This window comes from Zonotrichia leucophrys, chromosome 4 (genome assembly GCF_028769735.1).
Source record: "Zonotrichia leucophrys gambelii isolate GWCS_2022_RI chromosome 4, RI_Zleu_2.0, whole genome shotgun sequence".
Taxonomy (NCBI): Eukaryota; Metazoa; Chordata; class Aves; order Passeriformes; family Passerellidae; genus Zonotrichia; species Zonotrichia leucophrys.
In genome coordinates this window covers 41,801,480-41,825,327 of record NC_088173.1, presented here as the reverse complement: position 1 = coordinate 41,825,327, position 23,848 = coordinate 41,801,480, and the positions used below count along the sequence as shown (strand labels likewise).

Sequence of the window (23,848 nt, the reverse complement as noted above, 5' to 3'; positions counted from 1 at the left end):
GTAAGGTTGGAAAATTACTTGCAAAAACTGTTAGAGAATTATGCCCTGTAATGTATGAATTTGAAGTTAAATTCAGTTTCTATTACCAGGAATCACTGGCCCACTGAGCTAGAAGGGATACACATACTCTAACTCAAAAATATTTCCATCTTCGACATTTTCAAACCGCTGTCAGAGAGGCACATGGTAGCTCAGCTGGACACAACAGGAAAAGTTTTCATTCTTTATAAGCACAGCAGCAGAAACTTCTATATGAGTCTTCATTTCTGCCTTCTGGTTTCCATGTTTTCCCCCTTGCTGCCCTTTTGGCACAATTTTATATATGTCCGTTTATACAAAAACACTCAGTTCTAGGCTTTCCCCCCACAACTTCAGTGATGTGACTAATGCACATACGTAGGCCAGTAAGAATGGCAGTAATTTATGAATTATTATTATATAATTTACAAATTATTATTAATACCATATTATTGCAGTCCGGCTCGCTGTGACCCCAAGCCCAGCCCAGCCAGGGGGAACATGGTAACAGTGGAGGGACAGGAAGGATGGAGTTGCCCAAAGAATAAAGAACTTTAATAGAAAAATAACAAACATCGAAATGCAACCTGGCCTTGAAAGCTTTCAGGGATGAGGCATCCACAGATTTTCTGAGCAATCTATTCCAGCATCTCACCTCCCTCACAGTAATGAATTTTTTCCTAATATCTAATCTACACTTGTCCACTTTCAGTGTTAACTAATTACCCCTTGTCCAGCCACTCCATGCCCCAGGGGTCCCACTCCAGCCCGCTTGCCCTAAGGATATTCCAATAAATTGGACAAAAAATGCAATTCCTGCTATAGACCTCAGCTTTCCCCTTACTTAGAAGTGAAAAACTAAATATTTCATGATGAAAAACCCGTATCAGAAAATTGGCATAAAATGTATTTTAAACCCACGTTTTGGAACTCATGCTGTTTGTACATTTTTAAAGCAAAGCCAGATAAAGTTTAAAAAGTTTCTAAAATGCTGAATTTATAAACAAAATGTTAGTATCTGTAGAAAAACTAATGGGCTTTCAATATTTTTCTTTGGTAAATGGGTTAGCTAAACTAGAATTTTAGGCTTGTCCTTTTTTTGGCCATTGTTTTTAAATAAGTTGGTCCCTTGGATAGAGCAGCCAGAGTTGTTTACCCACAATGGACATGAAATTCCCTATGCTTGATGGTATAATTATCTCCTCATTGCCCGCTAATTCTTTTAAGCTCTTTTTCTTCTTTTTTTCAATGTGGCACAGCAGACCAGACGAATCATCTGTCTGTCTCAGTCCAATCCTAGGAACTCACGGTCCCTTCCTTCACATATGATGACTTCTAAGTTGATGGATTAAGGCAGTGTCTATTTTCAAGACAGTGTGAATTTTGTTTATTTTTTCAGGCACCTGAGCCTGAAAACACCTACAGCCATGACAGGATCTGAATTGTGGTTATTAGTTTGGTTGCATCACCTGTCAGATGCAGAAAACTCCACTGAGAAGAGCAAGTTCCACGCACCTCCCACCCCAGTGCTGTCTGATTCTGTCAGTGGTCTGGCTGTGATGAGAGCTAGGTCTGAAAGCTCTGAACAGCCTTCACTGGGCTGGAATGGGAGCAACACCATTCGGACAGAAATAGAACACGCCAAAAGGTAAACCATCCATGAGGAAAAAGGAGAAAAAGCTCTGCTGACAAGGGGGCGAGTCAGCTGTAATATGACAGAGCCTTTCCAAGTTTATGATACTAATACTTCTCATTAAGTTCCAAAAAAACAACTATATGCACCTTTCATTAAAAAAAAAATCAGAATCAACATATGAGTGGCTAAATTACTGCTAAGTTTTAAAATTTCATTTTTAAGTGAAAATTTTATTTATTTTTAGGAAAAAAAACCCCAAGAGCCAAGATCTTCTAAAGTGCTTCCCTGAGCTGCAGCAAGCCAACAGCACTGCAAATTGGGTCAGAATCTGCTCCCATCACTTGTGGGAGGTGAGAGATGTGTGGCATTGCTGACTACACAACAAAGGCTCTTTTGAATTATTTACTACAGGAGAACTAGCAAATCATCTGGCTGTAAAGCTGCAACACTCTTCCAAATACAGAAATTAAAAACTAGGGTCAAAACCCACAGGCTGGTATTGTCTTTTAAAACTGCTTAAAAATATATCTTGTTGCACTTTATAGTTCATTTTCCAAAAAAGCATTTCTACCTTAACCTTCAAACTTTAGTGAGAGACATTGCTCTTCCAGAACACAAAAATAGAGTCTCAAAGCTGATGTTTTTCAGAACTTAGGAAGCATCTGCCAAGAAAAATTCCCACAGACATGGGCTAGATCTTCATCAGTATTTTATTTTAAATAGGCAAAATATTTTATGTTTATATTTTACAGTGTTTTGGCCCTACCCCCCATCTGGAACAGATCATGAGGATAAAGGTAGCTATTCTTTTTCTATAAGGGTAAAAAAAAAAAAAGCCCCAAAAAAACAAAGAAAAGCCATAAACATCAGACCTCTGTTTCGGGTAAAATTCAAAAGCATGCAATTATTTTAACATACCAAAATTGATTGTTAAGCACTGATTTCAGAGCACTGAAAACGAGTAATCATCATTTTTGTTTTGAAAAAGAGTACAGTTTTTCTATATTTTACTCTTGATATAAATCTTAATAAATATTCATAGATAACTCCAGGACACCTCATTAACATGCTGTTCAACAAGTAGAGCAAGTGCTCAATTTTATGTTTAAAATAATTGTTATAAATGTATCTTGTCACAGTAACATGGAAACAATTGTTTTTTAGTGAAACATTAGATTTATTTAAATGTAGTAGCCAATAAGTGCTACCACCTGGAAGAAGACTCGAAGGTTGGGTTCTAGTTGACAAAACAAGCGGTAAATTCCAGATGCGTTGATTTCCTTTTTTCCCCACTGCTCAGGTGAGAATTGACTTGTTCCCAGAACCTCTGCAGACTGTTTGCTTTTCTCGGGCTGGGGTTCACCTCTTTGCTTCCCAGATCAGCATCAGTAATTCCTTCAGGTTTCACCCATGGACTACGAAACACAGCCCAAACTCAACCAAAGGATTTCATTTTCCTTATAATCATGATTGGCAGTGACGTCTTGGACAGATCAGACAGTTTATTTCTATCTGCACAGGAAAGGTGCATAGGAGACCTATATTTTTATACAGGTCTAAAAACAAGCTACCACTTAATCTTGCTTCAGTGTCCTTATTCCTTTCACCCTGTGACTCAGTCAGTGACTTTCCACAATCTGCTTTTGCCACAGATCTGCTCTCTCAGGTTCCCACACATCTTTACATCAATCTTCAACTACAGATTGTAGGACAGCTCCCATTAACATTAATATTGCCATCCACAATCCTTTTTTGATAAACTGGTGCCTAGCAAGCTTTTACTTTTGTGCAAGATCACCACAGTTTGCCATTCAATCAAGACCAGTCAGAACAAACAAAAATAGCCATGAATGCTGAACCAAACCAATCCAAGCTGAGACATGATATCTCAATTTACATCTGGAGTTCAAGCAACAACTAAGGAGAATTTATGCCAGGTTTCCTTTGCTGAAACTGTGAGTGATATAAGTTTAGACCAAACTTCCCAAATTTCTCATTTCCCTGAGAACAGAGAGGGTCACTACTCATGTTGCCCCTCCAGGACCTTTACATACATTCAGTAAGTCTGAAGCACAGGTTTACTATCTACACTTTCTGCTAGTAAATCTTTCACATTATTTTCAAAATATTTATATGACAGATATCAACAGTACTGAACATTTTCTTCTGTGAAAAGCTTAATGCTATGAACAAAAAGCAAGGAGGGAGAAGTGTTTCCTCACTAAATACTCCCACTGCTTCATAGTATTTTTGTGCCTCCTTCTTAAAAAAAGTCATTATCAAAAGTTGGGATTTTATAAAATGTTCATTCTTCAAGCATATTCAGCATATCCTGAATTGTACCTTATATATGCACAGTCTTCTTCACTTACCATCAGATTAATTACTGATCAATTTTGGTGCAAGGTACTAAATATATTTCCACGCATATTTTGACAGCCTAAATTCATTTAATAACCTCAGCACGTGGACAGCTTGGCTTTTTGTAGTATACAGCTCCAAAGAAGCTATTGTGACCAGGCTTTTTATTTTTCTTAGAGAGAAAATCCAATTTATAAAAATAAAAAGCTTTCATGGTGTTACATCAAACTGCTTTCTCATTTCACATAACAAAGCAGAGTTCAGGAACTCTGCACATAACCTTTACAGGCTGGGTCCTCTGATCTCTCTTGCTTTTCATGCTTTAGTAGGGAAATCTATCTATCTCTAGGCTATCACATCTTGATGGCACAGAAACTGATTTAAAGGTTTCTGTAAATGTTATTTCTTCCACCCTGATCAGAATTTTTGTATAATCAGGCATTGCTGAAGGAAAACTTTGAAAGGACTCCACACTTTACAACCCAAGGATGTTCTTTGCTCACAGACAACTGTCCAAACTCCCAGTGTCACTTAAGCTCTCTTGCAATGCTTGAAGAAGATTAAAATGCATTTGAGCTTTTTAAGACTCACACATCTTACCATATTTAAGCAGACTTATAGGCACAGCACAGGGGTGGGGGGGTGTATACATACATATATCAGTTCACACATATACACATTCTCTAAGTGAAAGACAGCAAACTCTCACAGTACATGCAATTTGACATCAGATTCTGAACAATTCCAGTATTTTTGTTTTTAAAACAATAAGTGCATACCAGATCATCCTAGATAAATTATAAATGGCTATAATACAGCTATGAAATGAAGTCTCACCCATCCTTGTTTCATCAGATGACAGCTTCTGTCCTACAGTTAACAATATAGATCTCACATAAAATTCTCAACTGTGTATGGTTTTCCTAACCAATAACTAACTACAAACACAAGCCAGCTACCCACAATAAAAGGGTAGACTGAATTTTCAGTATACCAGCTACCTTACAGTAAGTAGGGGTCCAAACATATTCCCTGACTCAAACAAGGTAAAGTCAAGAAAAATTAGGACCATGAAAAGTAAATGACCACATATCTAAGGGGAGACTATGCAGTAAAAATAGTCTTATCTACAAAACGAGCCATAAATGTGGCAGCTTCTATTGGGTTCATAAAGAATTCCAAATGTTTTTAGGCTTCTTCATATTTTACACTGCCACCTAGTGTAGGCTGTATTGATACATTCCAAGCTTCCCACTATTGCCACCTGTGGTATCCAGAACCAAGAAAACTCCCATAAAAACAGCAGTCATCACTTTTGTTTGTCTTACCTGAAAACTCTCAGTTCCTAGTAGAAAATGTCAATGCTAGGCACCTGAACTTAAATAATCTCTGACAATGACAGCAGGAAAGCAAAACAAAATTCCTAGAGTTAAAAATATATAATTCCTAATTGTTGCAACTCTATGGCTGAACAATTATCAAAAATGAATCATTTAGAAAAATGTTTAATGCAGGTTCACTGAGTGAAAATTAATGCAAGTTAAGCATCTGTGCTTGCATAGAAACTACAGAACAAATTGAACAATATTTCTTAATTGCAGGTCAGAACATTAACTTCAATGTTTACTTTGTTTTTCACCAGGTGCTTCTTCCTCATTTACATCCTCTGTATTTAATGCAATGTTCAATAGCTGCATCACCATCTAGATTATTCATTTGAAAAATAAATTGAAATCAATTATCATCAATTGAAGGTACTATATTTTTAAAATATTTTGAAACATTTTTAAAATATGTTTTATATTTATGCTATATTTTTAAAACTATAAAAATAGCAGACTGAGGTTATTGCAAACATCGAATGCAGCATCTCCTACTCTGTGTACCAAACCCTGTTCTCATTTACAGAACATGGAATAACCCACTGAAGATATTATTCCAAAACTACATTTCTGTAGGAGACAAAGTTATTTCATCTTAGAAAACTCAGTTTTACTGACTGCTATTTTCTTTAGCCACTCACACAAACACAACCACATAACCTGTTACTGCTGCTGCAGAAACACCGCACAACACCAGAGCTGATGCATTCTGCACAAATGTACAGGATACCAAGCCACATTTCACACCTAGATTTTACACTCATTTGCATGTTTCTGAGCCATTTTCATAACAGATATACACCCTAGGTTTAGTGCATCTCACTAGCATTGCTATAATGCACTAAGATCACACTTGATAACTCAACAAACAATGCACAAACTTGCTGGTACATGAACAGCTGGCAAAATACAATAAAAGCTTATTCCCCCTAAGACTTTCTTCCTCTTAATTGCCCTTTACATATCCACCTCTTACAGTCGCATTAAAAAACAGGGTCTTGATTGCACTTCATGTTAAGACATTTCACTCCATTTGCCAAAATAGTGGTTTTGCAGCAAGAAACTCCAACTGGCAGGAGTACAGATAACAGAATGAAATAGATACAAAGCAAAGTGGTTTAGTTATTTATCTATGTTAAGCTTAAGAGAAAGTGCCCCACCCCCAGACTGACTTTACTGCCATACTCAGGATAAATTTCCACTGGGGTCACGGTGAAATTTCATAGAAACAGAATACAAAATGAAACAAAATACATCCATCAAAAAAGCCTTGATAGATTTGATTTTTAATGCCACGGCACCCAGTAACAGAGCACAAACTCAGGCTGCCAAAGTGACCTTGATAAACAGCATCACATTTAACATTTTGACATGGTACTATGTCAAGTAAGCACCTTTAGCTTGAGTTTTCTTATGTATTTTGATTAAATGGAGCCTGATTCAACATTAAAAACAATCTAAAGGAACCTGTGGGGCAAACAGGAAATAGGAATTTCCATGACAAATAGGAAGACAGTTTGCCAGACTGAGACAAAAAGGCTTTTAACATCCAAACCAAATTTCAAACCTCCTGTGCAGAGACAGAGCTGAAGCAATTGTAAAGAGGACACTGCAGCACAGCCTCTTTGGATTCTGAATGCTGGCAAGTTCTTTAGACCTTGGATCTATAACACTTGAGAAGCAGAAGTAATTCTACATTTCTTAAAGGTCACACCAACTATACTGACATCAAACAATTCAAAACCCATTACCGAAACAGGTAAGAAAACTTTTATCACTGTAAATTTGAAAACCCTACAGAATAAGCAGATACAGTTTGTTCTACTCACTCCCTCTCAAGACAAATTAATATCATACCATGTAGAGCATAAGATGTTCACTTCACTTTTCACTATGTTATTTCAGTATACCTTGCCAAAGAAGTACACAAGACTTGGAAGACAGACAAGGTATCCTGTCTCCTAACAGCAATTTTCATAGTAGAATGGATTGCTTAAATCTGATTGGCTCTTTGAAATTCTGTCCATATTTAGTTAATTTATGATGACAAAAAAAGGGGGGAAAATTCTACCCCAAAAAGAACTGCTACTGACCTGGCCAAATCAACTGAACTTCCCTTTGCAGATAATGGAGAAAATGGACTAGAGAATTCTACATCAGTAGTTCATATTTTTTTCCCCTCTTCGGGCAAGCAGTAAAAGCACAGCTCTCCAAACAGCAGGAAACTGAAATCCACAAACCTCAAGCCCTCTTTAGAATTGTCAACATGGACTTTGTATGAAGACAAGCAAGTCTCTTTAATTAAAATCCTGTATCACTGTGAAGACATCTGTGAGCTGAAGTCCAGCACCACACTCAAACCTTGTGCAATCCAGCTCCCCTTTCACAGTTTGCCTCAGGTTTTCTGCAATATAACTACCCAAGACAGGAGAGCCTGAGAAGCTAAGGAAGAATTAGGTATTCCCTTAAAAAAAAAAACAAAAAAAGCAACTTCTTACAAGAGTGAAATCAGCTGTGACTGCTGCTGGATAAAGAGATGGAGAGCTCAGGACAAATTTGTAGTGAGATTGCCAGGTTTGAAGGTGAAATCAGGAAGCATGGGGAGGGCCCCCAAAGCCAAGGTAAGCAGTAGACAAGATCCAAGACCTGATAAGGCCAGGACTGCTAACTCATCCCAAATAACATTTCAGCCTTCCATCCAGCTCACGTTTTGACAATCAAAGTGAGATTTACAAGTAAATTAAAAAATCCAGGGAAAGGTATTTCACCCAGATTACTGAAGCCCAGATTACTTCAAAGAAAGAATATTTTCTAAAAAGTATAAGAAATAACATTCACCATTCATCAATAATAAAATATTAGTGTAACACAAGATATTTAATAAGCCAAGCAAAACTAGCCCTTCCTAAAAATTTCCATCAGTCAGAGCATTTGACATACAGGAAGAGCTATGAAAATATAAGCTAGGGAGAGACATGTAGCTAACTGTGTTAGCTACACAGTGTCAAAGCTGTTTATCCAAGTGCTTAAGCATGCAGCCTCATCAGAAGTTTTGAAGGAACTTTAGTGTTGGGAGTAACTGTCCACCTTCAGATTTGTCTCAGTAAATGATCTTACTTCCTCATGTAAATCTGTTACATAAATTCAACAAGTATTGTCTTCATACTTCCCTGCAGAAGTCATATGCTAAAATATATATCCACAGCAAGCTTAATAATTCAGCATACCTATCAATCCCACAACTTTGCCTCCAAAATTCACAGTGAACTCAGGCCTAGGCCTATTCAAACAATTACTTCGCCTGCAGACTCTCTCACAGCCTCCACTCATCACTGGCAGCCAGCAGCACTGTCCTCTACAGGCTGACTTCAATGCTCCAGGCAGGTCTTCCACTCCTGTGGCTTTTTTGGGATGTTGGGTTGGGTTTTTTTTCTTCTTACAGTACAGTAGACTTCCAGGCACTAAGCAGAGTATTAATCTTGCATTTTTGGTTCACAAAAAAACCTTCACCTAATGTGAAATCTTTCAGTCAGATCAGAAGATAAGGAGACGATAGATGATAAAGGAGGACATGTAAGAGGCATTTGGATACACCTGCTCAAACAGATATACCTTAGGCTGAGGAAGACAGAATTCTTTGATCAAAAAAACTAAAGCAGCCTCAGGGATAAGTCTCTGCAGGGAAAGAAAAATCCAAGCAAAAAAAGGATCAGCCGCACTTGCAAGGTTTGGGGAGCCAGTGATGAACTGGAACTGGAAGCTTCAGTTAGTCCAAGACAGCCAGTAAAAGAAAATATGTATTTTCAGGAAAGATTTAATCTTATCTTGAGGGCTATAGAAACTGTTAGAAAGCAGAAGGGGGAAAAAAAAGCAAAAATAGGGCTCTGGAGTAGTAACACTGCCACATGCTGCCACTAACATCATCAGGGCTGTACAAATCTCACAGGACTAATTACTGCTCATATTAATCTTGTGACTTGTATCCTAATTCTGGTGGAATTATCAATTTGTGTGAAGTAAACAGCATTCAGTCCTGCACGGATAGATACAGTTACTTACATAAACCCCGTTCAATATACAGGTTCAAAAAATCTGAGATACTGCAGCGCTTTAAAGCCAGCTCAAATCTAACCAAGTAAAATAAAAACAATGTTGAAAACAAGCAAGTGACTAGAAAACTGCCTTTTTAAAGACTGCTATCGCATTTGCAAATACTTATCCAAACAGAAGTTTTGTTAGTAACTAATTGTTTGCATACTTTTTTTCTGATACAGAACAAGAAAGAGACATTCTCCCCATTATTCTTGCAATGGAAACATCCTTTACATACAGAGAGTGCCTGTAAGCCAGTAAAACCTAAAAATATTCTCATCTTTGAGACTGAAAGTCAGATTTAAATGGCATATGTATGGCCTGATTTTAGTATATCTATTTAACACATCATTAATGGGTAAATAAACAAGTAAATTTCTTCTGGCAAGGAAGATAAATGGAAACATAATTAGGCATCAGATGAAAACACAGCTCCACAAAGACTTGACCCTATTATTTCTATTTTGGATAAGGTTCCGGGTTAGTTCTGGGGACCAAGATGGGACTCCCAAGCTCTGCCATCCACGCTTCAAATTCTCTGTGTTATTTCAGAAAAAGAAAACAGAGCTTTTCTCGATTGTAGATCAGAAATTGAACATCATCCCCCGCCCCCACCTTTTCTGGTTAATTTCAAGTTACAACTCTGCTCAATTTCATTCTCTGTAATACCTTTTTTGCGGTTTCCATTACATCTCGGCAGACGCTACTCTTTGCAAATGGGGATCCCACAGCTCAATTACTCCATCAAATTAACCCTTAGCATCACCCACAGAAGCCGCTAACCCCACCCGAGTACTCCCAACTTTGGAACGCGACACAAAACCTTTGCAGACGAGATCCTCTAGGCCCCCGGCACCGCTTCGGCAGGGCCGCGACCGCAGCTGCACGGCGGGGCCGGCACCGCAGCCAGGGCGGCATCCAGGCTCCAGCAGGCAGCGCCGGGAGACACCGGCCGAGATCCCCGGCACGTCCCGGCTGGAGGCTGCCCCGGCAGCCCGGGATCCCCGCAGGACGGCTGCGTGGGCTGAGCAGGGCTCTCCGGGGCAGCCGGGCCACCTTCCCACCCTCAGCGCCGGCCCTGAGGGGGCAGGAGAGCGGCAGCGTCCCTAAGCGCGCTCCAGCCCGGATCAGCCCTGGCCGGCGGCTCCGGCAAACGCGCCTGCTTCCGCCGCCACGGCTGCGCGCCCGGTGGGCTGTGACCTTAAGAAACTTGGTAAGGGAATAAAAGGGAGGGACTTTGCCGGATCCGATTCTCGGCTTATAATCGCTCCTGACGCGCCGGTGCCCGAGGGGAAAACAAGGAAACAAACCCTGGCCAGCAGCAAGAGCCCCCGCGCCCCTCGCAAGCGGCGGTACCTGTCCGGCGGCGGGGCGGCCAGCGCGGCACCTTCCCCCTCTGGGTGCGGGAGGCACCGGGCGGCGGGCTATTTATAGCGCGGAGCCTCCAGCAGCGCGGCGGAGGGCGAGAGGAAATGAGGAGCGGCGCCTGGGCAGCCGGAGCCGAGCCCGCCCTGCTCCCCGCCGGGAGGGAGAGGAGAGGTGCGGCTGGCTCCGGGCACCGGCGCTGCTGCCCCCAGCGCCACCCCCGGCAGCGCCCTCCTCACCGCCAGCCGTGGTGGCAGGTAGCGAGGGAGCCACCAGCCTCCTCTCCTCTGCGGCCAGCAGACAGCGCGGCTCGGCTCAGCCGCGCAGAGGTGACCCGCTACTGCTGCTGCTGGAGGAGGCGAGACCGACGCTGGGGTGTGGGAGGGAGACGCCGGCGCTTGCCATTCACCTCCTGCCGCCCAGAGGGAGCCCGGCCGCCGCTGCCGGGGGCTGGGAGGCGGCGGAGCTCGCCCGGCCCGAGGGGACGGACGGATCGGGCTGGGGGCGCTGCCGAGGAGGCGGCGCCGGCTGGACCCGGGATGGAGAGCTCCGCATGGGCACCGCCCGGGGCTCTGTGGCTCAGGGGAGGACAGCAGGACCGGTGGGAAACGCTGGTCCCTTCCCTGTCCCGGAGCTGGAAACGGAATCTGCCTAGAAGGCAAGCGAGCGGTTTCTCGGAGCCGCCGGGCTGGCTGCCTTCCAGCTTCAAAACCTGGCGGGGTGGGCGATAAGGGATGCCTGGTCCCGCCAGGGAGGAAGGTGTGAGCGCTACACCTCGCCTCCGGCCCGTGCTGCCGCTCCGGAAAGTACCAATGGCATCCATCCACCCGGCCTTTGATCCATGGCATCGAAAAATTGGGTTTGTATGTATGGCGACAGAGGAATTTGTAAAGGATTTTTCTCACTGGGTAATAATCTTTTTTTTTTTTTTAAGCCAGGTTTTTTTCCTACTTCTTTTGTAGTTAGATAAATTCTGGTATTTGAAGCTTTAATCAATCCTTTTGAGACTACTTGTGCATTATTGCAGGACACCGTCTGGGATTTGAGCAGCATAACTCACTCCTACACCATCGTTCTCCAAGTAACTGAAGTTAATAGAGATTAGATAGCTACATTAGCTTACTCAATATCATTTGTTTCAGGGTTGGATTTAGTGTTTCCTGTGTTGTAATAACTGCAGTCATCTACAAAGTACCCACACAAAGCCTTACAATGATCTGTGCAGAGCAAGACTGATTCAGCTTCAAGAGCTTGAAGTCAAAACAGAGATGCAGAGACACAAAGAGGGGAACTAAAAAAACAGCATTATAAGCTACACAAAATTAAAAGGAAAACCCTGAGAAGGCACAAGAGATATTTAACCTTGTTGTCTTGCTGTTATCTTTCATATTTCTAAATTCCCATACTGTCACAATCATATTTCTAGAGTCCCATACCTTCTCAGCAATATTTCTTGGGGGCAGTTCTTCACAGCACAGACTTGGTCTTCTGGTTGTTGCTGCTTCTCAGCCAGGGCTCCTGACAGGCCAACCCACCCCCTTTATCCCAGTTATCTTCACTAGCCACAGCTGCAGCCCAATGAAGGACATCGCAGCTGCAGCCCATCAAGAAGAACCGGGTCTTATCAGGGCAAGGCCTGTATACAGATATTCAAATATAGTACAGATATTTTACTAGGACTCCTACTATATGCCCTTGTCCAAACACCTAAACAAAGTAATACAGAAAAAAAATCTAGCTTGATGGAACTACCCACTTACATAATGCTCCTCAGGCATAAATGTTTGCAGAATAAGGATCATACTGAACAAATCATTGTAATGAAGTTAAACTACCTTTTCAATTCAGAGATTAGTCTTCGAGCATCTCTCATGAACAATATTTGGCTTCTCACAAGAGGAGTTTCATCACAATCTTCCTTGTTAAACTTTTAATGTTCCACAGTGTAACACATAACAGGAAAGATCCTGCTGTCTTAGAAATTGGAAGCAGTAGACCCAGGCTGCCACAAATGACAATGCAGGTGGTGAACAGGGAACTTGAAAAACTTGGCTATGTGCAATTCCATTGCATAGGTTGTTCCTTTCTCTGTGCTCCCTTAAGAGTCTAATACTACTGGGGTTTAGTCTGTGGTTGCTTTTCAAATGAAAGCAATGCCAAACTCCTATATAAGTTCAGAACGGAGTACTTAGTCTGTAAAATGGATGTTCTGTTAGATTTGGAGGGAAATGCAATGACAGCCCATGCTTTCTTTTTTCAGTGATTAAACCTTTACTTTGTATAGCACTGAACTTAATTAAGAGCAGTTATCAAAAAATATTGTCTTGAAGACAATATTCTTGAAGACAACAAGACTTTTTCTTGGGGCAAGACTTTGTTGTATAACCAATCATACTGCAGACCCCAGGAAGGAAAAAGGCTAATTTTTAGATTAGTCTTATGTTAAGACTCAAGATGTTCCTTGAAAATGGGTGTTCAGAAATCTACCCTAAGTCAGAATGGAAAAAAAATATATTAGATAATCAGAGTTTAATTGAGCTCCAAAATGTTTTATAATGGATATATAGTCTAAAGCTCTCTTCTGTCATGCAGTCAAAATTTTCAGAGCTTGAAAATACACTTATGCATAAAAAATGGTATCTAATGCTCAAAAATACTATCCTCAAAATTATTTTGAATGTGTTTCTATGCTCCCTACCTCTGAAAATCACATTTCCTAAAGTGCCTAGATATGGATTTAGGGCATTTAACTGCATCCACTCAGGCTTGAAAATTTTAGCCTACCTCTACCTGTGCTTCATAATAAATGTATCAGAAAGCTTCAGACAAGCTATAAAAGTATTCTCAGAAAAGCAATGCAGACTTGAGCCATTAGAAAACAAGACACCAACCTAAGAAAGCACTTGACTGTATAATTCAGCTCATTCTGGTATATGGAAAGTAGCATCTGAAGCTCAGCTTCTAACAGACATCTGTAGTAGAAGGAGAAAAATTAATATTAATCACCTCCATAATATGGCAGCTTTATTATTAATATCTTTCCACTGTTCCCAATCTTCAAGGAACGGCAAAAGTCTCAGTAAGTAGAAATGCAAATATTTATTGTTGTAGATCTTTGCACAGAGTACATTTTGATGGATAGGAAGGGTTTTTTTTCGAGAAGCTCTTTTTGTGTTATCTTCAATTGGCATTCAGTATAACGGTTTACCAAGGGAAAGGACTGAGTACACACCAAACGCAGTTGGGGCTGTCATGCTAACCTTGTTGGGAGGCAGGGCTGTGTCAGGCAGGGAAGTTTAATTTGGGCTCAGAATCAGAGGGACTGTATTCCCAAGCAATGAAATATCTTCGAAGGCAGAGTTAGGGTAAAACTCGAAGGCTGCTCACTCTCTGGACAGTTGATATGAATAACTACATGGGATAACTGCATTGCTTTTCCATATTACCCACAGTACAGCAAATATTGTTGAGTTTATGCCAGTTTTTTAGCTGCAAAAAATTAGGGAATCAAAAATTAAATCCTAATGAAAGCATAAGCCTTTCTTCCATCAGTGCAGGATCACTTCCACCCCTTAAAGTCATCTCTTGCTGGAACCAACAACCCTGCCAAAACCAAAGGATGCTTCTGATACTGAAAATAAACCTAAAGCATTAAATGAAAATCAGCGAAAACCACATCCTAGCAGAAGTGAACTTGACTGGTGGGGCTTCCTGCATAGCAGTGTCACTCTAGATTACTGTACAGAATTGAAATGCTTGCACTGTCACAGAATTGGTGACCATAAACTTCATTTAGCTCTCCGTGCCCCACACCTTACCTACGCTCATGGTGGACATGTGCCAAAAAGCTAACTTGATAACCTAAATATTGCAATTTATACCAAACATACATATTGCAGTGCAGCTACAGAACGACTGCAGAAGAAGCCAGAAGACGACCTGGGTTCTGCAGGGGAACTGCAAACCATGACTCGCTGAACAAATCAAAGCCTTAACTTTGCAGGTTATTCTGTGTGGGCAATAGATTGTACCAGTGTCAACATCAAACAACTTGCAGGATCAACACCCACCAGAGGAAGAGCTGTGTAACTAGTGACACCGAGGTGAAACTGAACTGAGAAAAATACCTTACTACCAAATACAGAAGAAAGCAATGCAATGAAAACACTTACTCAGTTCTCTGAAATTATCACATGCTTTTCATCAAAATAGCTGGAGGAAAGCCAATACAGAACTGCTGGAGAAAGCACTGCAGAGAGGGCATCACACTGTGTACTAAATAAAAGATTTGGTGTTGGGCAAATAATAAAAAATCCCAAACCAAAATGATGTCTTATGCTGCCTAGATTGAACCTCCTGCAGAAAGGTAGGTGAATTTGCTTCCTTCACATTTTGGCAATATTTACTGTGTTGGTTGTACAAGTAGAGAATGATTGTAACACAGTAGCCCTAATGTTTTTCTGTGCTTTGGATAAAACATGCAACTGTTTATCATCAATCTAAACAATAACTTTACTTCTTGCCCCACTGCCAGGAAAAAGGCAGTCGTAGAAATCCCAAAGCACTATTGCACTATTATTGTTCTTTTCTTCAATAGCATTTTCTCTCAGTTTCAACATTTGTTGCTGTGCAAAGTTTTGTGTAAAACTAAGGGACAAGAAGCAAAGTTCCTAAGGACAGAAAATATGATTTTATCACTAATATGAACTTGGAAACATCATGTTCATATGACACAAAATGCTAAACAGCATGAGCCTTCTCTATTGTTCGACACATTAAATGGAGAGACTTTATTGAAGCAGCCTCCACATGAGGTATCCCATCTTGGAGCTTGTAAAACCACTGGATGGTGTTCCCTGGCCGCTCTGACAATAGTGCAGCTGTGTGCCCAGGCCAAATCTGGATCAGATTTGCCAGGCAAGACAGACATGTGCAGTTCTTTTAATAAATACTGTGGGGCTGCTACTTAAAAAAGCCCTTCCAAAACAAAAATAAAAAACAAACAAACAAACAAACAACCCTGAGATGGAGTTTTAATTTCATTTTCTGCTCCCTATGCACCAGTATAAATGACTAAATAGCATGCAAGTTTTAAAAGAGTCAAGATAAATGGTTAAATTATTGGACCAGTTCCATTAATGCAAACTCTGTAGACTTCAGGGGTCTTTTGCTGACCTATGCTTAGGGCAGAAGCCATAGTTTTTATTAGGTCTACTCGTACTGGACACCATTTTTCAGACCAAATGCCCTGTTACTTGATGTTGGACACTTAACCTGTGCCAGAAAATCACACGGTTTGATTTTATCTCATAAGGCAAAAGCACTTCAATATCTTTTGGCAATACTTGTTTGGCACAGAAGGTGGAAGGGTAAGGCAGCTGATAGTTTACTGTCTAAAATAATAAAGTCATCAGACAGGCTGAGGTGGATGCTATACATGATTCCCTTCTTGCTGACAAGATTTCACCATCACTTTTTTCACATTTTCTATGTAGGCTCAGTTTCGAGGAAGGTTTGTACATTGCCGGAACTGACCTGTTTTTAAGTATTTTGTTGCTCTCCACCACAAAAAACAAAACAAAACACAAACAAATTCCCCCTCAAATAATCTAATAAAACAAAAACACCTGTCAAGAACATTCCTTTAAAAAAAAACTCCAGCCCTCAAATCCCCAAATCCAACCCCATTCCTATAGCTTTGAATGCAATTTCATGGCCCTTTTTATTCCCCTACAACATCCCCCTTAAATGATAGTTCAGACTTCCACTTTCATTCTCAGAAGTTAGAACTGTAACTATTTCCTACCTACAAAAAAGAATATTATTGATCTTGTCCCTTTACAATTCTGCCAAAAATTCAAGAGAATCTGGCCTTGTTCTAAACTTATTCCCACATTCCCTTTGCCTCAGCATTCAGAGACAAAGCAGTCCTCTGGGACAGCAGAGCCTACAAAAACAGGTGTCCCTGCCAATGGCCAGCTGTTCCCAGTTCTGTCATTTTTCAAAGGGACAATTTTTCAGAAAGTAGCCAAGTTCACATTTGCATTGCTCTCCACTGGTGTAATTATTTATATCATGTTATATTGAAACAAATTTCTCTCAAACTATGACAGTTTGTTTTTTTTATTTAATTCACATGGTGAAAATGAAAAGATTTGATGCCATAGAATATGAAGCCCTTAGAGCTGTCCAGTGCTTTTGTTGAAGTACTTCACACAGCAATTCACACTCTCCTTTGAAACAGATTTTGGCTTCACTTGTGGGACCTGGTTGAAGACAAGCAACATCTAAAAACCTGAAATTTCACAAATGCTTGCCAGGTTGAAGTAGCAAGATGATAGGATACCTTTTCATTGGTAGCTTGATAAAATCATTATGAGAACTCCATTCTTATTTAATATGTATCTGCCTTTACAGCTGCATAAATATCCTTTTACGTATACCCTGTGAATTCACAGCAAGAGGAGTCCAAGAAGATCCCACACTTGTCCGAGGAAAAGTAAACACTTGAAAAGTAAAGAAAATAATCTAAGCTGAAGCTTTAAACAGATACTCTCTTCCATATGAAAACGGGTTTAGAGCTTGAATAGAATGTTCAGAAATAAGGTGTGACTGAAAATAGAAAAATAACCTTTGGAAGTTACATTCTTTTCTGTTTACAGGCTATTCCCTCTTGCCCTGAAAGGGGACCAGGTACAGGACAGGTGCAGTTGACAACTGAGGGAACACTTGTTCCTCAGCAAGTCTATTACTCTGCAGAGCAGCATTTTTTGCCTTTAACCTGGATCCTGACAAATTTTTCGGGGCATAGTTCATGTAAAGAAATCCTGGAATATTAAATTTTACAGTTCCTAGGTGGATTCCTGACATGGGTGCTAACAAAAACCTTAAAGCTGGGGGCAAACCTGGTGCCCTGTGCTGTGACTCTCCAAACCTCTCACGTCCATGTAGAGCAACTATTGGGGATCTCCCTCAGAGAAATGAATATACAGCTTCTAGCACGTGTGTTTCTCTTACTGTATGTCATCCATATATCAGGAGGATATCACAACACAAGCAGATTACCCACATCAAATATTGACTGCAAAAATCAATGACTCATGAGGCAGCACTCAAGTCAGCAAGCAGGCAGGTTTGAATGGCAGGTAGAGGGATGCTGCAGGTATTGCAGGATGCTGCATCCCAGGGCAGAGCAAGGGGGTGGTCACTGCTCCCTGTGGCACCAGGAGCAGCAGGAGCAGAGAGCTATGCCTCCCTGCCACAGAGGTAACATACGCCCACTCAGCTAATTAGCAGCATCGCATCTCTTGAAGGGAAAAACCCCTCTTTGCTCTTGCTGAGCATCTGCCAAGTTTCTGCTGTCACGCTTTTCTTCTAATTTGGAAAAGAAAACTACAGTTCTGATAGCCCTTGTTTGAAAATTGCTAGCCCCTGTTGTAATCAGGCAAAACTTTAAATCACAGCCACCTTGATTTCAGAAAAGTTTAATTTGTAGGATAACTTTCTATCACCATTTGGTAGTGCCTTATTAATGTAACTGTAATGTACAGCCCTGCCTTGGACAATGATTCTCCTTCTGTTTCCTACATGTTGGCAGACCACATGCAGACTCTCATCCCTGATCATTTTATACTGGCCACAGCAGGACTTTAAAGAGGATATATTTTACTACACAGATGAGCAATCATTTTCAAATCCTTTTGCAGTATTTTCCTACCCACTGTGCTTCAATTCACAATTTGATGCCATTCAAAAATAGCAGTCTCTTGTCTGTGTATGATACTGCAGCCTGTCTTAGGGTAAATGCTTAATCTGAAATCATCATCACTTAATGGTGTATCTCTTTCCCTGCACTGCAATTTAAAAGAGTGATACAAAGAATATTTTGGAGAGCTTAGTATATGCCTGGCTGATTATGTCACTCACTTCTCATCTCCTGATCTTTAATATAGTTTGGATTTTGACCCTGTCTGTCCTGTAAAAATTTGTGTGTAACATGAATCAACCACCTAAGGCTAATGATGTTCACTCCTAAAGTGGGGTCTCTATTCTGCTGGCTGAGGTCTGTTTTATGCACTGTGTTTAAAAATATTTTCTGCCTTTCACTGTAAAGCAAATGAAACAAATGGAAATAATGACTATGTGGTGATTGATGGTGAGGACAGTGGGGTTAGTTTCATCTTTGTCACTGATCTTTTACTTAATTTTGAGAGTTTAACTTAACTTACATGAATCAGAACCACTTGTAAAATAACTATAATACCCTTCACTGACATCACAAGGTAAGTTAAATTTGGGTCCCGGCTATAATTAGCCTTTCAATATTTGTGTGCCTTTCAGGGTATAAAAAAAGATTTTTGTCCTATGTGCCTTAGTTCGAGCAAGGAAAATTAATTAAGTCTGGGAAAGTGTCAGGGGAAACTCTCCTTTGTGTACCATTGCACAATTGATTACCTCAGAGAGTTAGGAGAATGTAGAATCATGTGGCATTGCTGGCCCATAAAGGTTTAGGAAGGAACCGTATTCCCTTTGAGCCTGTCTCTCCATGTCTGGGACAGTCTGGCCTTTAATTGTGTGGTTAGGACAAGTTAAAATCCTCAACCAACAGACTCCAGGCAAGAGTAAAGTGTTATTATTCATTTTAAGAGGGACACATTTAAGATCATTTAAGTCGTGTTTAAGGTCATATGAGAAGTCAAGCCCATTTTTATCAGGGAATTAATATCTGTCAGTTTCTCTGGTTAGCAGAAGGTTGGTTTCCAGAACTACTCCCTGCTCCTTCCTTACTTTTATCTAGGTCATCTTGATATATGCAAATATTCCACTGAATTTAATGTAGTTATTCTCATGCAGCTTTAGGACCTCATTCTGCAGCTTGACAGTAAGAATATTTAGCTCTATGCTTTATGTATTTTTTTGCCAACATTCTAATATTTTGCTGCTATCACAAAAAAATCAAGGATTCTGTGTCCTGCAGCAGAATCACACAGAGAAGATAACTATAATGGATAGAGCACATCTGGTTAGAAAGAAACATTTGTTCTTGATCCTTCTCAAAAAAAAATATTTTGGTAGGTACATAACTCCAGAGCATGTTAATTTGCTTGGCTCACTGGCTACAGATAAATGTCCTCAGAATAAACACTGCTTCAGCTATTTCAGGGTAAATTGACCTATGTGACTAGCACTAGTTTTGTTGAGTCTACTTAATAAAAGGCAATTTCCACAGGTGAAGTATAAACCCATTACAATATAATATTTGCATTCATGAGTTTGGGGCTTTTTTCGTATGGGGGAGGATCTCTTTTGCTAGTTAGCTAGCAAGATGTTAACTCCAGGGTAACAAAAACATTTTAGCAAAGGTGGATGGTGCTAATAACTCTTCAACCACTTCCTCCCTTTTATTTTTGAGGACAATGTGGGTCAAGTGGTTTACACATTTATTACTTGTAAGTCAAGCAGGAAAAAATTAAAAGTACAGCTTCTTGCAGAAGTATTAAGTTAGCTGCATTTGATCCACTGTGTCAGAGTCTGTTCATTTTTTCCCCCAGTGACAAATCCAGAGAACTTCTGTTGGATCCAGCTAAAGTGTTCTGAAGCTGCAGCATCTAAGAAGAGGATTTTCCCACCCTGCAAAAGATGCCCTTGTAGCAGCCTATCATCCTATCACAGGCGGAACTGACCTTGCACCTTTCACATTTCTTTCAAAATTACCCCGCAGAACCTCAGGAAACACTGACCAAGGAGCCAAACTCTGGGGTATGGGCTGGAAGGTGAGTGAGACATGAGCTGAGAAGGAACTATGGGGGTGGACAGCAAGGTAGAGGCAAAGTATATAAAATGAAGAAAGAAAAAGAAAACAGAGAAGAAACAATGGCAAAGCAAAAACTATGTAGGAACTATGAAATTCTGGATTTGTCATTACATTTTTGGAGGCAAGTTCTCCTTTAGGTGGAAATAATCCTCCCAGAGGGGAAGTTTTTTCTGAGCATTTATTGGAGATAAGAAATTTTAGCTGTCGATATAACAGAGTCCTTGAGATAGAGCTGTTTCACCTCTGCCATGCTCAGTGGACATGCAGCATGAGCCCCAGCTTGCCTGCAAAGGACAGGGGGAACAAACATCTCTTGTGGCTGGAAGAACAAAATTAACCTTCATGTGAAGCTGGCTAGAGAAGAAACATGTATACTGGATAATATTCGTACCACAACACCACTTCTATGCTAGCCATTAATTTTCCTCTCCTTAAGGGCAAGAATGAAGAAGCATTTCAGAATTAAAGGTGAGAGTAGGATGACAGGGCACCAAGGAAAATCCTGTTTCCTGGGGAAACTGCTGAGAGTCATCTCTCTTGATTATATCTGTGGAAAGGGATTTCTTTTCATGCTCATTTTCATACTAAAACTAAAGAGTGCTGCAGTACAAAACTACAGATTTCATGGAGGAAGGTAGAAGGCTTCTTGCCATTCACTCTTCTTGTACAGTTCAATGTATATTTGTGCAGCTGATAATAAAATAATCATTAAAAATTTAGGAAAAGTGATATGACTGCAGGGATAATCTAGACAGAATCTGAGCAAGGACTGAGAAGCACATGACCCAGTGATCTTCGAGGTGTTGCAGTGCTTCATTTAGCATTGACATTTATTGCCTCAGCACGTATTGGCAATAGCAGCTCTGCTTTCTGGCCAGATGCATTGTTGTGCATGATACTTTCCTTGTGACACAACTTGTTACAAACAAAGGAGATGGAAGATTAAAGCAACAGTCATTGTCATATCAAGGAATTGCTCCCTCAGACTCCAGGCTGGTAGTTACTGTGCTGTTATACTTTCTATAAAATGTAACAGGATGCTTTAGATCTCAGAGTACAATTTCTGTAAATATGGTTGTTGGAAAAAAAGAACACAAAAAGCTATCATAAACTGTCAAAATGGGGGAGAGTTGATTTAGATACAGAGTTTATTCATTTCAGCACAGATGTAATCTAGTCTCCTCAGCACTGAGGCATTTATTCCCCTTACTTTAGGATTTCTAGAAGACACAGTGTGTAGAAGAGTAGTAAACGAGCCTGCTGTTTGGAAATGCTGCTTGGATAAATCTATATTGCCACTACAGTGCTTTTAAAAAAGGTGACAGTGCCATAATGAAAAGGTGAAAATGTCAGGGAATATGTCAAAATGCTTCTTTAAAATTAAACATGTAGTTGCTCATTGGCTACACAGAATTGAGCACATTTCTCAGCTGACATTTTGTTTAAGCCCTTTTCCTGTCTGTGAGATCAGGCAGTATGCATAGGAAAAATATTTCTTGCATTCTGTGGTGCACTTTATACAGATAACGCAATTTCTATGTGTCCATTTCAATAAAAGAAAAACATTTGTGAAGTTCCTTTATTCACCGATCATGAAAAACTGCTAAGGACAAAAGAAAAACAAACCATTCCCAGACAAAACAGTAGCTTGAAATCTCTGACGTGCCCTGTTAAAGCAAGATGAGCTTGTAAGGAAAGACAGTTTTAATTTTATTTTTTAAAATTGGGATGGTGTACAGAAGGGAAAAAAAAACACCCAATTTTCTTCTGCACCTAGTGACTGGGCTGAAATGCATATTTTAATTCTATTCTTAGATGTTCAAAAGTATTGCCAGGGGCTCAAAATACCCAGAGCTGAGCAGAAATTAACCACTGATACGGACACAATTTTGGCCCATATAAAATGATGGCATAACAGATATAGGAAATATCTGTGATTCCTTTCAAAAACTTGAAATAGCAAGAAATCTGCCTTGGTTTCCCTGCATCACTGTGCAATAAAATTTATCACAATGTTCAGCCTGAGTTATTTTTGTACATACTCTATAGTTTCATAGAGAATTGTAATGTACAATACACATTAAAAAATCACATAGAAATAAGGTGACTTTTAGTGGGAATAATTTTTTTGTTACAGAAAATTCTAGGAAGATTTATTTTATTTCTTTAGAAATAGAGAGCTGGATAAACCCCACAGCCAACCATCTTGAAGAACACGCCTGTTAAAGGTGCTAAGCTTATTATTTTCAGTTTAACAGTGTAAAGTTTAGCGCTTTTTTAAAATCTGAGATGCCATTGATGCCACATATGAATATAAACCTCACTCATAACTGGGAGAGGTAGCTAATGTGCAGATATTTCTGCCTCTTTAGCATAAAAACTAGGGAAACAATTTTTCTCCATAATTTCTGTACTCTCCTGTTTCCATAAAAATAAACAAGGTGAGTTTGCTAGGAAATGTTCTCTTTGCAAGACTTGCCATACCAAAGGTTTGTATTTTGGCCCCTGTTGGATGGCTCTGCAGCCCAGCGCTGGATGGGTGGGTGCAAATGGGTACAGGGTTTTAGTAATGTGTTAATACAAAACCCAATTAAGATCAATACACCTTCCACAAAGTTAACCTAAAAAGTGTGGAGACATTTTGAGTTTAATTGCACTGAGGAATAAATGGCAAATGCCTGCTTATCTGTCTAAGTGGGACTTTCATGAATAATCTAGCATGGTAATGAAAGCATCTGTGCCTCATATATATTAGAATTACTTCTCCCTTAACCTTTGCAGGACAAAAGCTTTGCAGATTGTTGCACACCAAGCCACAATGAAAGGCAGCTAAGCAAGGCTTGATTTTTATGTTGACAGTCTACTGTAATTAGAGGTGAGTTCTGCTTATTTTCTTTCCCACAAAAAATGGTACTGCACACCTATATCATGGTAAAAAATATATTTTATATTTCTCAGCTAATGGTTACCTTTTAACAAAACATATCTAAAAGTTAAAACCAGCCACAAATCTGTAAAAAGCAACCCTACCAGTTATATCTATGACACTGGCCTGGTGGAGTCATTAAAAAGAGGCCTGGCTTTAAATTTAAAATTCAGCTGATACGTGTAGTATCCCATTAATTTTAAGGTTTGCATCAGGAAGGGTGAGGTCAAGTACAGAGCTGGAGGAAAATAATC

The 23,848-nt window shown here is 40.0% G+C and overlaps 1 protein-coding gene and 1 long non-coding RNA gene across 11 annotated transcripts in view; one reads left to right on the top strand and one right to left on the bottom strand.

Moving 5' to 3' along the window:
• Positions 1–12,401, bottom strand: part of INPP4B (inositol polyphosphate-4-phosphatase type II B) — a 263,711-nt gene extending 251,310 nt beyond the window's left edge. For 3 of the 10 annotated variants that reach the window (XM_064711308.1, XM_064711307.1, XM_064711306.1), the window contains exon 1: positions 12,291–12,396. The gene's annotated coding sequence lies outside the window, so the exon portion shown is untranslated. Of the gene's footprint in view, positions 1–10,312; positions 10,561–10,845; positions 11,050–12,290 lie in introns of those variants that run through there. The other 7 variants (XM_064711323.1, XM_064711324.1, XM_064711309.1 and 4 more) reach the window with 6 other exon arrangements.
• Positions 12,402–19,047: 6,646 nt separating this feature from the next.
• On the top strand, positions 19,048–23,544 carry LOC135446864 (uncharacterized). The gene is made up of 3 exons (XR_010439918.1): positions 19,048–19,136; positions 20,406–20,627; positions 23,450–23,544. It is a non-coding gene; the product is annotated as an uncharacterized LOC135446864 (long non-coding RNA).
• Positions 23,545–23,848: the final 304 nt, after the last annotated feature.